Source organism: Pristis pectinata, chromosome 25 (assembly GCF_009764475.1).
Source record: "Pristis pectinata isolate sPriPec2 chromosome 25, sPriPec2.1.pri, whole genome shotgun sequence".
Lineage (NCBI taxonomy): Eukaryota > Metazoa > Chordata > Chondrichthyes > Rhinopristiformes > Pristidae > Pristis > Pristis pectinata.
In genome coordinates, this window is record NC_067429.1 from 31,907,093 (window position 1) to 31,921,185 (window position 14,093).

The window sequence follows — 14,093 nt, forward strand, 5'->3', positions numbered from 1 at the left end:
TTGAGCTAGTCGTGCTCCCGACCGAGCCACAGCTGGCAGAACGAGGAAGGTTTATGGGAGAGAGCAGGGAGGAGGAGATTGCGGGTCTGCCCCTGAGATTTAAGTGCTCCAGCTACATTTAGAAAATCCCAAGTCACTGTTTGAAAGGGCAGAAAAGTCTGGCACTGTGGGGAGGGGAATCGAGTCAATGTTTCAGGTCAAGAACCTTCCATCAGAACTGGAAAAGCTTGTTAGTTCTGACGAAAAGTCAATGACCTAAATGCAGACTCTGTTTCTCTCCCCACGAGGCTGCCTGACCTGCTGAGCATTTCCTACATATTCTGTTTTTCTTTCAGACTTCCACCATCTGCAGTTTTTTTTAAATTTCAATCCTAAATTATGTTATCTACTCATTTAATTTAGGGTTCTTTTGCTGCATTTAAATTGGCTGGTGTACATCTCTACATTGGACAGTGTCCATACCTCTGAGGATTGCATCCACGGTGGCCTGTGGCCACTGGAGTGTGACACAGATATTAATTCCTTTCTTTAACCCCATGTTGCTCTGTTCTCCTGTTGTGACTTTGGTGATTAAACATATTTTGCACTGTTTATTTCTGCAAGGTCCTCACCTACTTCTGAGGGTTAATATCCAGCCTCTGAAGCTTGGGGTCAGTCTACGCTCTGGGTCTTAGTGACTAAAATTGGACTTTAAACTCAAAGGCTGTTTCCTTTGAAAAAGGATGGAAAATCACTGTGTTTCTGAGCCTGGGTGCAAGTTGTTTGGATGAGCCCAAGCAAGCAAAGATCACAGCGGCTGACAGATGGCGGATGTCAGCTTTGGAAACCAATTGACCAGGGTTAAATAATGGATGTTGAGAAAATCAATAAATACCCAGAGGCATCATCTCTTGAACAACATTTACAGATATTCCTCTTGGGATATTCAGTGTAGAGGGAAGGGGCCTGGTATGTTTTTCACTAACCTATCTTACTTTAGATATTTCTTGTGAGGCGATCTGTGACCTGAGTAAATACAGTGTAGTGATCAGAGGTCACATGGGTAGGGTTGCTCATATTCATCATTCCAGGGGGTTCCTGGCTATTTCTCTTCATTAAAGAATTGTTGTCCTCCTGAGTTTAATGTAATGATTTGAAATAAAGTTTAATTTCTCTTTTGTAATAAATCTCAACTACTGTTATAATTAAAGAGGAATCAAGGGACTTCCATTTTGCAATATTTCAGAATACTTTCTAGGTAAAGCCTCAGACCCTCTTGCCCTGATAGCTCCTTGTTTATTGTCCTGGACTGTAGCCACTGGCAGCTACAGCCATGGCAACTCTCCCACGTTGGAGCCAGGTTGGGAGTTCAGGCTCCACTCCAGAGAACTGGACACAAAATCTAGTCTGAGTAGTAGTTTTGAGGCAATGCCAGAGAGTGATAGAATCTGGGGAGGGGGACTGCAGGTGCTGGAATCTAAATGAGCAAACAACACAATGCTAGGGGAACTCAGCAGGCCAGGCAGCATCCGTGGAGAAAAGCAGGTCAACGTTTCGGGTCAGTCCTGAAGAAGGGTCCTGACCCGAAACGTTAACCGTCTGCTTTTATTCACGGATGCTGCCTGGCCTGCTGAGTTCCTCCAACATCGTTTTGTTTTTTCAACAGGGGAGAGGGAGGTGGGGTTAGAGTTGAGGGAGAGATTAAAATGGGTGAGGGCAGGATTGCTGTAACAGTGGTGGCCAGTGCAGACTCAGTGGGGCCGAGGGGCCTGTTTTCATCTCTCTCCCCCTCTCTTCTCTCTCTCTCTCTCCCTCTCTCCCTCTCTCCCTCTCTCTCTCTCCCTCTCTCTTTCCCTCTCTCTCTCCCTCTCCGTCTCCCTCTCTCCCTCTCCCTCTCCCTCTCTCTCTCCCTCTCTCTCTCCCTCTCTCTCTCTCTCTCTCTCTCTCCCTCTCCCTCTCCCTGTCTCTCTCTCTCTCTCTCTCTCTCTCTCTCTCTCTCTTCCTTCCCCCTCTCCCAGCCCAAGTGATGCAAAGGATTCCACAACATGACTCCAAGGAAGAGAAATGTTCTCCCAGTGACCTGGCTATCATTGTTCAATCAACCATGCTGAAGCTGATGATGCAGTTATTATCCCAATGTGGGATCCACTCTGAACCCACTGATTGCTGTTTCCTGTGTTTCACCAGTGACTACATTTGCTCCATAGGGCACCAGCACAACTGTCCCCACCTGCAGTAGATTATGGTTTGTGCTGCATTAAACAGAAGGAAAACAACCAATTAATGACAGGAACAGCATTTTCATTTACAATTATTGCAAACCTCTCTTGGTAAATCTTAATGTGGAGAATAATAAATAGTTCACAATTACTGTACAAAATCATAATAGAAGCCAATCTGTGTGATGATTGATTTCTCCCACTCACCACACACTTCACAAGAATGGTAAGAGGAAGGGAGCAGCAAAAGTAGATGCCAACGTGTTGGAAGCTGAGCAATGGAAAGCGATTCTGGGCAATAAGGAATAGTTACATCCTCTCAGTTGAAGACACCGAACGCATTGCAAAAATAGGGGCTTGCCTGGGGCAAAAGGGGCTGAGGAGCTTTGGTTTCAGAATCACTAGAGAAAAATGACCAGGTAAACTAAAGCCCAGCTTCTACACGCTGGAATTCTCAGACAGGAGATTGAGAGAAAGTGGATCCATTGTTTGCCATCTTCCCCACCTCACGGATTCTGGAAAGATACCAGCAGACTGGAAAATAGTAAATGTCATGGCTGTTAGATAAGAAAGGGGTGGAGTGAATGAAATCAGGTAACTACAGACCAGTTAGTTTATCATCACTGGTCAGCCACAGTATTGAAATTCACTGTGAAGAAAGTGCCAGCGGGATACCTGGAACAGCATAGTATGATTGGGCAGAGTCGATATGGTTTTGTGAAGGGAAATTGTGCTGAAGAAGTTTGCTTTCTTTTAAGATATATCCGGATGTACTTGATGCAATGGATTTTTTTCAAAAAAAGCATTTGATAAGGTGCCACATGAAAGGTCAAGCACAAAATAAGAGCTCCTGGGATTAAACACAGAGGATTGGTTAGCAGACGTAAAAACAAGGAGTAGGAAATTACTGGGGCATTTTCACATTAGCAATGCTGCAAATAGTCATGCCTCAGGGAACAGTGCTGGGGACTTAGCTGTTTACATTAAAGCTATTTTAATGACCTAGATGAACAAATTAAGGTAAAGTCTGCTCACAGTACAAAAAAATGGGAAAGTTAGTTGTAAGGATGATGCAAAGAACATACAGAGTGTTGAGCCGGATTAAGTGAGTGGACAGATTTCTGGCAGACAAGAAGAAATCTGAGATTATCAAATTGATAAGAGGACAGGAAAGGTGGACTATTGTGTGGATGATGTGAGATCAGTGTTGGAGAGGGTGAGCAGCTTTAGGTTCCTGGGTGTCAGCATCTCGGATGATCTATCTTGGGTCCAACACATTGATGCAATGACAAAGAAGGCACACCAGTGGCTTTACTTCGTTAGGAGTTTGAGGAGATTTAGTATGTCACCAAAAACCCTTGCTAATTTCTATAGCTGTACGGTGGAGAGCATTCTGACTGGTTGCATCACCGCCTGGTATGGAGGCTCCAATGTACAGGATCTCAAGAGGCTGCAGAGGGTTGTAGACTCAGCCAGCTCCAACACGGGCACAACCCTCCCCACCATCGAGGACATCTTAAGAGGCGGTGCCTCAAGAAGGTGGCATCCACAACTGAGGACCCTCACTACCCAGGACATGCCCTCTTCTCGTTACTACCATCAGGGTGGAGGTACAGGAGCCTGAAGACCCACATTCAACGATTCAGAAACTGCTTCTTTTGTGCCCATCACCCACACACCTATCCAGCTAGGTTTCTTCTCCTTTGGACTACCCTTCCTATTCCCTTGCCATCAGATTTCTGAACAGTCCATGAACGCTACCTCATTATTCCTTTTTTCTTGCACTATCTATTTATTTTGTAATTTATAGTAATGTTCTGTCTTTGCACTGTGCTGCTGTTGCAAAGCAACACATTTCACATCTTAGAAGACAGTGACAATAAACCTGATTCTGGTTATTAAATGGAGACACAAGAGACTGCAGGTGCTGCATTTTGCTGCATCTGGAGCAAAAAAGCAAACTGCTGGAGAAACTCAGGGGGTCAGGCAGCATCTGTGGAGGCAGAGGGATGGTCAATGTTTCAGGTCGAGAGCCTGCAGCAGGACTGAGAGTGTAGAGGGGAAATAGCTGGTATAAAGCGGTAGGAGGGAAGGTTGAAATGGAGCTGGTAGGTGACAGGTGGAATGAAGTCAGTGTCATCGAGTTATACAGCACAGAAACAGGCCCTTTGGCCCAACTTGTCCATGCTGACCAAAATGTCTATTTCAGCTAGTCACATTTGCCTACATTTGGCCCATCTCCTTGTAATCCTTTTCATGTACCTGTCCAAATATCTTTTAAACATTGTAACTGTCCGCACCTCTACAGCTTCCTCTGGCAGTGTGTTCCATAAACCCACCCTCTGTGTGCAAAAATCGGCCCTCGGGTCCCCTTTAAATCTCTCCCCTCTCACGTTAAACCTGTGCCCTGTAGTTTTACACTCCCCTACCCTGGGGAAAAGACTGTGACCCTCCACTTTATCTACGCCCCTCATGGTTTCATATACTGTACCTCTATAAAGTCGCCCCTCAGCCTCCGACGCTCCAGGGGGAGAAACAGCCGATCCAGCCTGTCCTTATAACTCAAGCCTTCCAGTCCTGGTAATATCCTCGAGAACCTTCTGCACCCTATCCAGCTTAAGCACATCCTTCCTTTACCTGTGTGAGCAGAACTGCACACAATACTCTAAGTGTGGTCTCATTAACGGCTCGTACAGTTGCAACATGATGTCCCAATGCTCAGTGCCCTGACTGATGAAGGCAGGCATGTCAAACGCCTTCTTCACCACCCTGTCTACAAGTGTTGTCACTTTCAGGGAACCATGTACCTGTATCCCTAGATGTCTCTGTTCTACCACACTCCCCAAGGCCCAGGGCGTTGACTATGAGTGACTGTGAATCGGGTGAGGCGAGGGACGATGAGCAGATGAAGCCAGGTGGACGAGGGGGAGGGGGGAGTTTACAGACAGGGGCTGGTGTGTGATAGGTGGAAATATGCAAGAAAAAAGTGAAGGAAAGGGTTTAGGCAGATGAAGCCAGGTGGGGGAGGGGATGGGCAGGCAGAGACTGGAGGCGATGTTGAACCAGTTAAGGGATGATGGATAGCAACCAAGTGTGGGGGGGGGGGGGGGGGGGGGAGTAGGAAAGGTAGTCCAAGGGAGAAGAAACCCAGGTGTGTGGGTGATGCGCAGATGGAACCAGGTGGGGGAGGGTAACGAATCCAGGTAAGGGCTGGGGGTGGGGGGGAGGTGGTGGGTGGGAATGGAGGAGTCAAAGTCAAGTTTATTGTCATCTGCACAAGTCCATGTGTGCACAGGTGAAATGAAAAACTTACTTGCAGCAGCATCACTGGCACAGAGCATCAGATAAGGAGCATTCGCAAAAACATAAATTAAACATAGATTAAACACAATTTTACAAGAAAGAACAAAACAAAGTCCACTTCAGTGCAAAGTGGTCACAGTGTTGCTAAACTGTAGTGATTAGGGTTGTGCCGGTTGGTTCAAGAACCGAATGGTTGAAGGGAAGTAGCTGTTCCTGAACCTGGTGGTGTGGGACTTCAGGCTTCTGTACCTCCTGCCCGATGGGAGCTGCGAGAAGATGGCACGGCCCGGATGGTGGGGATCTTTGATGATGGATGTTGCCTTCTTGAGGCAGCACCTCCTGTAGATACTCCCGATGGTGGGGAGGGATGTGCCCCTGATGTATTGGGCTGCGTCCACTACTCTCTGCAGCTTCTTACATTCCTGTGCATTTGAATTGCCATACCAGACCGTGATGCAACCAGTCAGGACACTTTCAACAGTACATCTGTAGAAGTTTGTTAGTGTGTTCGGTGACAAACCGAACCTCCTTAACCTCCTAAGAAAGTAAAAACACTGGTGCACTTTCCTTGTGACTGCATCAATGTGCTAGGTCGAGGACAGTTCGTCTGATATGTTAACACCCAGGAATTTAAAGCTACTGACCCCCTCCACCGCCGATCCCCCAATGTAGACTGGCGCAGGTTCAACCTCCTTCCCCTTCCTGAAGTCAACAATCAACTCTTCAGTTTTACTGACGTTGAGCGAGGGGTTGTTGTTGCAGCACCACTCACCCAGGTGTCCAATCTCGCTCCCGTAAGCTGATCCATCACCACCCGGAATTCATCCAACAATAATGGTGTCGTCGGTGAATTTGTACATGGAATGGGAGCTGTGCTTAGCCACACAGTGATGAGTGGACAGAGAGCAGAGCAGGGGGCTAAGCACGCAGCCTTGAGGTGCACCTGTGTTGATGGTCAGCGAGGAGGAGATGTTGTTACCGATCCTCACTGATTGAGGTCTGCCAATGAGGAAGTTACGGATCCACTTGCAGAGGGAGGTACAGAGGCCCAGGTCTTGAAGCTCGATGATGCGTTTGGATGGGATGATTGTGTTGATCGCTGAGCTGTGGTCGATGAACAGCAGCCTGACATATGAGCTCCTGTTGTCCAGCTGGTTCAGAGCAAAGGGAAGAGCCAGAGAATCACATCTGCTGTTGTCCTGTTGTGGCGGGAGGCAAATTGCAGCGGATCCAGGTCATCTCTGAGGCAGGAGTTGATTCACACCATAACCAACCTCTCGAAGCACTTCATTCCAGTTGATGTAAGTGCCTGGACAGGAGTCACTGAGGCAGGTCACCTCGCTCTTCCTGGGCACCGGTACAATAGATACCTTTTTGCAGCAGGTGGGAACCTCAGACTGTAGAAGCGAGAGGTTGAATATGTCCGTAAATCCTCCAGCCAGTTGGTCCGCACAGATCATTAGCACTCAGTCGGATACACCGTGTGGACCCGATGCCTTTCGTGGGTTCACCCTTTTGGAGGATGGCCGGACATTGGCCTCAGAGACTGAGATTACAGGGTCATCCAGAGATGTGGGGGCTCGTGTGGGTGCGTCGTGGTTCTTCCTATCAAAGTGTGCATAAAAGGCACTGAGCTCATCCGGGAGTGATGGCTCACTGCCACTTATGGTACCCGATCTCGCCTTGTAGGAAGTTATATTGTGCAAGCCCTGCCACAGCTGTCGAGCGTCCATCTGTGATTCCGGTTTAGTCCCAAGTTGCCTCTCTGTGCTCGCGGTGGCCTCCAGAGGTTGTACCTGGACTTTCTGTGTGACTCTGGGTCACCAGCCCTAAATGCCACAGATCTGGGCCTCAGCAGATGACGAATCTCCTGGTTCATCCAAGGCTTCTGGTTGGGGAAGACCCAGAACATTTCTGTGGGTACACCCTCGCCCACACGTCCTTATGAAGTCGGTGATGACCGTGGCAGATTCATTTGGGTCCACTGACCAATCCCCGAACGTGGTCCAGTCATCGACTCGAAACAATCCCAAATTCGCTCCTCCACCTCTGCCGTCCAGCTCTTTATCGTCCCCTTCCCCGGTGCCGCGCTCTTCAGTCTCTGTCTGTATGCAGGCAGAAGGAGCACAGCCAGGTGGTCGGATTTACCAAGTGCGGGCGAGGGATGGAGCGGTCGGTGTTCCTGATGGTTGTTCACCAGTGGTCGAGTGTGTTGGGTCCTCTGGTGTTGCAGGTCATGTGTCGACAGGAGTCAGGCAGAGAATTCTTCAGGCTGGCCTGATTAACGTCTCCCACCAGGGTGTGACAGGGGTCGGGGTACACTGCTTTGTTCCTGTTGATCACAGCACTCAGTTCCTCAAGTGCCAGCGTGAAGTCTGCCTGAGGTGAGATGTAGATGAGGTGAACCTAGACAGAGAGTACTTGGGTGGACTGGTAGGAGTGGCAAAGGAACACAGGGGTGGAGTGTGGGAAAAGATATGAAGAGGGACCTGGCTGAACTCAGACAAGAATCATAGAACATTCGCATCAAGTACAGCAAATAATTATGGCAAGTGGGATGTTGGACTTGATTGTGAGGAATCCAGAGTAGAAGAGAAAGAAAGTCTTCCCTGCATTGCACAGAGCTTTGGTGAGAGCATACCCACTGGTTACATACTGTTTGGTCTCTTTTTGCAAGGAAAGATAAAGTTGCCATAGAGACAGCACATTAAGGCTGTATCCTTCTGTGACTTGTCTATTGACTTGACTCTGTCCAAATTCCTCTTAAATGTCATAATTGTATCTGATTCCCACACCTCCCCTGGCAGCGTGTTCCAGATATCAACCCCTCTCTGTGTAAAACACTTACCCCTCAGATCCCCTTTAAAACTCCTTCCTCTCACCTTAAACCTGCACCTTTTTGTTTCTGATGCCCCTGCCAAGGGAAAAGGATTCTGACTGTCTGCACTATTTATGCTTCTCATAATCTTATACACGGCTGGTCAGGTCTCCCCTCGTCTTCCTTTGCTACAGGGAAAACAGTGGTTCACCAGGTTGATTCTGGATACAAAGACTCACCCTGTGAGGAAAGATTGAGCAGAAGGAATAAGAACATATAACTGGGTGGATGCTGAGACCATGGTTCATCTGGCGGGGAGTCCAGAACTGGGAGGCTAAGTCAAAGAGTAAGGGTGTTGATTACTTACAGAATTTTGTATCTCAAATGTTTGGAGTTCTCCACCCAAGATGGTGGATAGAGTCATTGTGTTGAAGGAAGAGACAATGTTATTGGACTATGGGGAGTCAAGGGTTAGAAAGATCACAGAGGTCAGCCAGAATTCCACTGAATGGCAGAGCAGGCTTGAAGAGCTGTTTGGCATCTCCTGCTCCTATTCTTCTCCTCCATTCTTACACAAAGGTATCTGACTTGAAACACCATCACCAAATTTTCACACTGAGACTCTGTGCTGGGCCACCCTGGATCTGACCATTACCTGAGCTTGTCATCTGCAAGTGGATCTCCCAGTAGAGGTTGAACCTAGGTCTTGGGAATTCAGGAAATGCTCCCGTTCATTTCACAATGAGCTCCTAACTATGGGTATAATTTGATTAAACAAAAGTTGTTTGTATGTGCATGGAACTGCTCCGTTCCTCTTTTGGCTACCCACTCACCAAAACACAACTGTGGAAACAGTACATCAAATAAACCAGAATACTCTACTGGAAGTAAGGCTGCTCTTCAGCCATGAAACAGATAAAGACGTCAGGGAGCAGTGTGGGACGAATTGTGGTAGTGTAGCGGTTAGCGTAACGCTTTACAGCGCCAGCGACCCGGGTTCAAATCCGGCTGCTGTCTGTAAGGAGTTTGTACGTTCTCCCTGTGTCTGTCTGGGTTTCCTCTGGGTGCTCCGGTTTCCTCCCACGTTCCAAAGACATACAGGTTAGGAAGTTGTGGGCAGGTTCAGAAGGTTCAGACAGGGCCCATGAGGAATATAGGGTAGCGAGGAAGGAACAAGAAAGGGCTGAGGAGAGCTAGAAGGGGACATGAAAAGGCGTTGGCTAGTAGGTTTAAGGAAAATCCCAAGGCCTTTTTCAAGTACGTGAAGGGTAGGAGGATGGCTAGGGTAAAGGTAGGTCCGATTAAGGACAAAGGTGGGAGAAGTTCTCAATGAGTACTTCTCTTCGGTATTCACCAGGGAGAGGGGTCTTGATGACGTGGAAGGGAGTGCTGGTAGGGGTAATGTTCTCGAGGTTGTTGATATCAAGAGAGAGGATGTGTTGAAGTTGTTAAATAATATTAAGACAGATAAATCTCCGGGACCTGACGGGATTTTCCCCAGGCTGCTTCGAGAGGCGAGGGAGGAGATTGTTGAACTGCTGGTAAGGATCTTTGAGTCCTCGTTGTCCACAGGGATGGTGCCAGAGGATTGGAGGGTTGCGAATGTTGTCCCCTTGTTCAAAAATGGTACTAGGGATAGGCCAGGGAATTATAGACCGGTGAGTCTCACGTCTGTGGTGGGTAAGCTGTTAGAAAGGATTCTAAGGGATAGGATTTATGAACACCTAGAGAATCATGGACTGATTAGGGACAGCCAGCATGGCTTTGTGAAGGGAAGATCTTGCCTCACAAGCCTGATAGAGTTCTTTGAGGAGGTGACCAGGAAGATTGATGAGGGCAGTGCGGTGGATGTGGTTTACATGGATTTTAGTAAGGCGTTTGATAAGGTTCTTAGAAGGTCAGAGGCCAAGGGATCCAAGGAAGCTTGGCTGTGTGGATTAGGAATTGGCTTGCATGTAGAAAGCAGAGGGTTGTGGTGGAAGGAGTGCCCTCGGATTGGAAGGCAGTGACTGGTGGTGTCCTGCAGGGATCGGTTCTGGGACCTCTACTTTTTTTGATATTTATAGATGACTTAGATGAGGGGGTGGAGGGCTGGGTTAGTAAGTTTGCGGACGACACTAAGATAAGCGGTGTTGTGGATAGTGTGGAGGGCTGTCAGAGCTTACAGAGGGATATTGATAGGATGCAGAGCTGGGCTGACAAGTGGCAGATGGAGTTCAATCCGGAGAAATGTGAGGTGGTACACTTTGGAAGGACAAACTTCAGGGCAGAGTACTGGGTGAATGGCAAGGTACTTGGCAGTGTGGAGGAGCAGAGGGATCTGGGGGTTCATATTCACAGTTCATTGAAAGTTGCCTCACAGGTGGAAAGAGCAGTTAAGAAGGCCAATGGGATGTTGGCTTTCATAAATCGCGCGATTGAGTTTAAGAGCCACCAGGTGATGATGCAGCTCTACAAAACTCTAGTTAGGCCACACTCAGAATACTGTGTTCAGTTCTGGTCACCTCATTATAGGAAGGATGTGGAGGCGTTGGAGAGGGTGCAGAGGAGATTTACCAGGATGCTGCCTGGATTAGAGATTATTGAATATGAGGAGAGGCTTAAGGTGCTAGGGCTTTATTCACTGGAAAGGAGGAGGATGAGAGGAGACATGATAGAGGTATATAAAATATTGAGAGGAATAGATAGAGTAGACAGTCAGCGCCTCCCTCCCAGGGCACCAATGCTCAAGACGAGAGGGCATGGCTTTAAGGTTATGGGTGGGAGGTTCAGGGGAGATGTCAGGGGGAGGTTTTTCACCCAGAGAGTGGTTGGTGCATGGAATGCACTGCCTGGGGTGGTGGTGGAGGCAGATACATTGGACAGGTTCAAGAGCATGTTGGATAGGCATACGGAGGAGTGTGGGATGGGGGGATATGCGGGAGGAAGAGGTTAGATAGTGTGAGGGTGGTTTGATGGACGGCACAACATGGTGGGCCGAAGGGCCTGTTTTGTGCTGTATGGTTCTATGGTTCTATGCTATGTTGGCACCGGAAGAATGGAGACACTTGCGGGCTGCCCCCAGCACATTCTTAGCAACGCAAAAAGACGTATTTCACTGTGTGTTTCGATGTACATGTGACTAATAAATAAATATCTTATCTTACCTGGACTTGATGACAATACCCCGGACATCCCGAATCTCCAGACCATTACTGACAGTGAGACAATCACCACTGCAGGCCCAACATTCTAACTTAGGACTGGCCCCAAGCTCGGACTGCTGCTGTGAGTGGGGACATGTAGTGACACGAGATCTCTGCCATACACCCTGCGGGAGGGCAATTCCTGTTGGTGAGAACATGCCACGCTGCAGGAAGGATGTGATTGTGCTGGGGGGAGTGCAGGGGAGATTCACCAAGATGTTGCCTGGATTGGAGGTCTTTACTGATGGGGAGAGGTTGCATAGAACATAGAACATAGAACAGTACAGCACAGGAACAGGTCCTTCAGCCAACAGTGTCTGTGCCAAACACGATACTGAATTAAACTGAATCTCTTCTGCCTGCACATGATCCACATCCTTCCATTCCCCGCATACCCATGTGTCCATCTAACAGCCTTTTAAGCGTCTCTGTCATATCTGCCTCCACCACCACCCCTGGCAGCACATTCCAGGCACCTACCACTCTGGATAAAAAACTTGTCCCGCTCATCTCCTTTGAACTTACCCCCTTTCACCTTAAATACACGCCCTCCATTATTGGACATTTCGACCCTGTGAGAAAGATTCTGGCTGTCTACTGTACACCTCTCATAATTTTATAAACTTCTATCAGGTCTGCCCTCAGCTTCCACCGCTCCAGAAAAAAACAACCCAAATTTGCCCAATCTCTCCTTATATCTCATGCCCTCTAATCCAGGCAGCATCCTGGTGAACCTCTTCCGCACCCTCTCCAAAGTCTCCACATCCTTCCTGTAATGGGGCGACCAGAACTGCACACAGTATTCCAAGTGCAGCCTAACCAGAGTTTTATACAGCTGCAGCGTAAATTTCCGACTCTTATACTCGTCAACCAATGAAGGCAAGTATGCCATATACCTTCTTTACCACTTATTTAGTGGCCACTTTCATCCTGAGCCTGGGTTGCATCTTCTCTTTGACCCTTTTAGTGGGGCTTTTCCTGAGCACTCTGAGAGTGGTGCACTGCTCCTTACTCTGACAGAAGCTTTCTCACAGCACCTGTGCGGTGACTTCGTCCCAAACCGTGAAGTACTGAGCCAGGCCAACCTAAACCCTAACCCCAGATGGATAGTTGGCTCCCCTAGACTCGAGCTGGATAGGGTGGGCTTGTCTTCCCTGGAGCAAAGGAAGATGAGGGGAGGGAGACCTGACCAGCGGTGTATAATATTATGAGTGTCACGTACCAGCAACAAAAGAAACACACCCAGTCAAGTATAAGTGTTAAAACTATTTTATTAATAACTACTTATGGTAATAAGAAAAATAAAAGTAAAAATGTTAGAATGTTAGAAGTAAAAGTGTTAGATCTTAAACACTAACCCCAAAAACTAAACTCGAAGTGTGTGTGCCGCAAATTCCCAAACTCCAAGTCCAGGAATAGTTCTCAAAGCTCAGTTCAGCAAGTCATAAGGTGAAACGTGAGCAAAGGCTTTTGCAAAACCACCGTTGACTGAAGACAAGACGTAGAGAGAAAATAGAGAGTAATCACGAAATCCAAACATTCCATGATGGAACCCATACAACACCTCAGTGTCTACTCAGCAGTGACCACTCCACTGCTTTGTTCCAAATTATCTGCCCCCCCCCCCAAAGGCACTTGAATCATGACCATCCACACAAATACCTGTTTTCTTCTACAGGTCAACGACAAAGTGGACTGCACTGCTTTGTTCCAAAGTATCTGCCACCCCGAAAGGCATCCGAGACGTGGCCATCCACACAAATACCTGTTTCCTTCTACAGGTTAACAACAAAGTGGACTCCAGCCGATTACTCCAAAAATCCATAGATGGATTGTAGCAACAGACACAGTTATTGTTCTTCATCCATCGATACAGAGACCAGCAGGCTGGTGTCTCTCTCTCTCTCTCTCTCTCTCTCTCCTCTGACTAACTCTGACTGACTGCTCCAAAAACGTCATTACGTCCTTATCTTCTGTTGACATAAGCACGACGCGCGCACACGCACACACACACACACACACACACACACCACTGTGCTCTATCTTAAAGGGACATTCACCAATAGTAACCTAATCCGTAACAATGGGAAGCATAAATAGTGCAGACAGTTAGAATCTTTTACCCTTGGCAGGGGCATCAAAACAAATATTAAAATATAGGTTTAAGGTGAGAGGAAGGAGTTTTAAAGGTGATCTGAGGGGTAAGTGTTTGATATCTGGAACACACTGCCAGGGGAGGTGATGGAGTCAGACACAGCTACAACATTTAAGAGGCATTTTGACAGACATTTAAATAGACAAGTCACAGAAGGACACAGTCCTAATGTGGGCAAATGGGATGAGGGTAGAGGAGTACCATTCTGTGGTTCTGTGAGCTGTATCTCACTGCAGCAGAAACCACAGCACTATCCAATTTTCACATGCCCACACATCCACGTACGCACATGCCCTGGAACCCCACACAAAGTCAGGATAAGAGGTCAGGCATTTAGGAGAAATCTCTTTAAGATTAAGGGAATCGTCTACCCTGGGGCTGTGGTGGTCAGTCACTGAGCTCATTCGAAATAGAGATCGACAGATTTCTGGAGA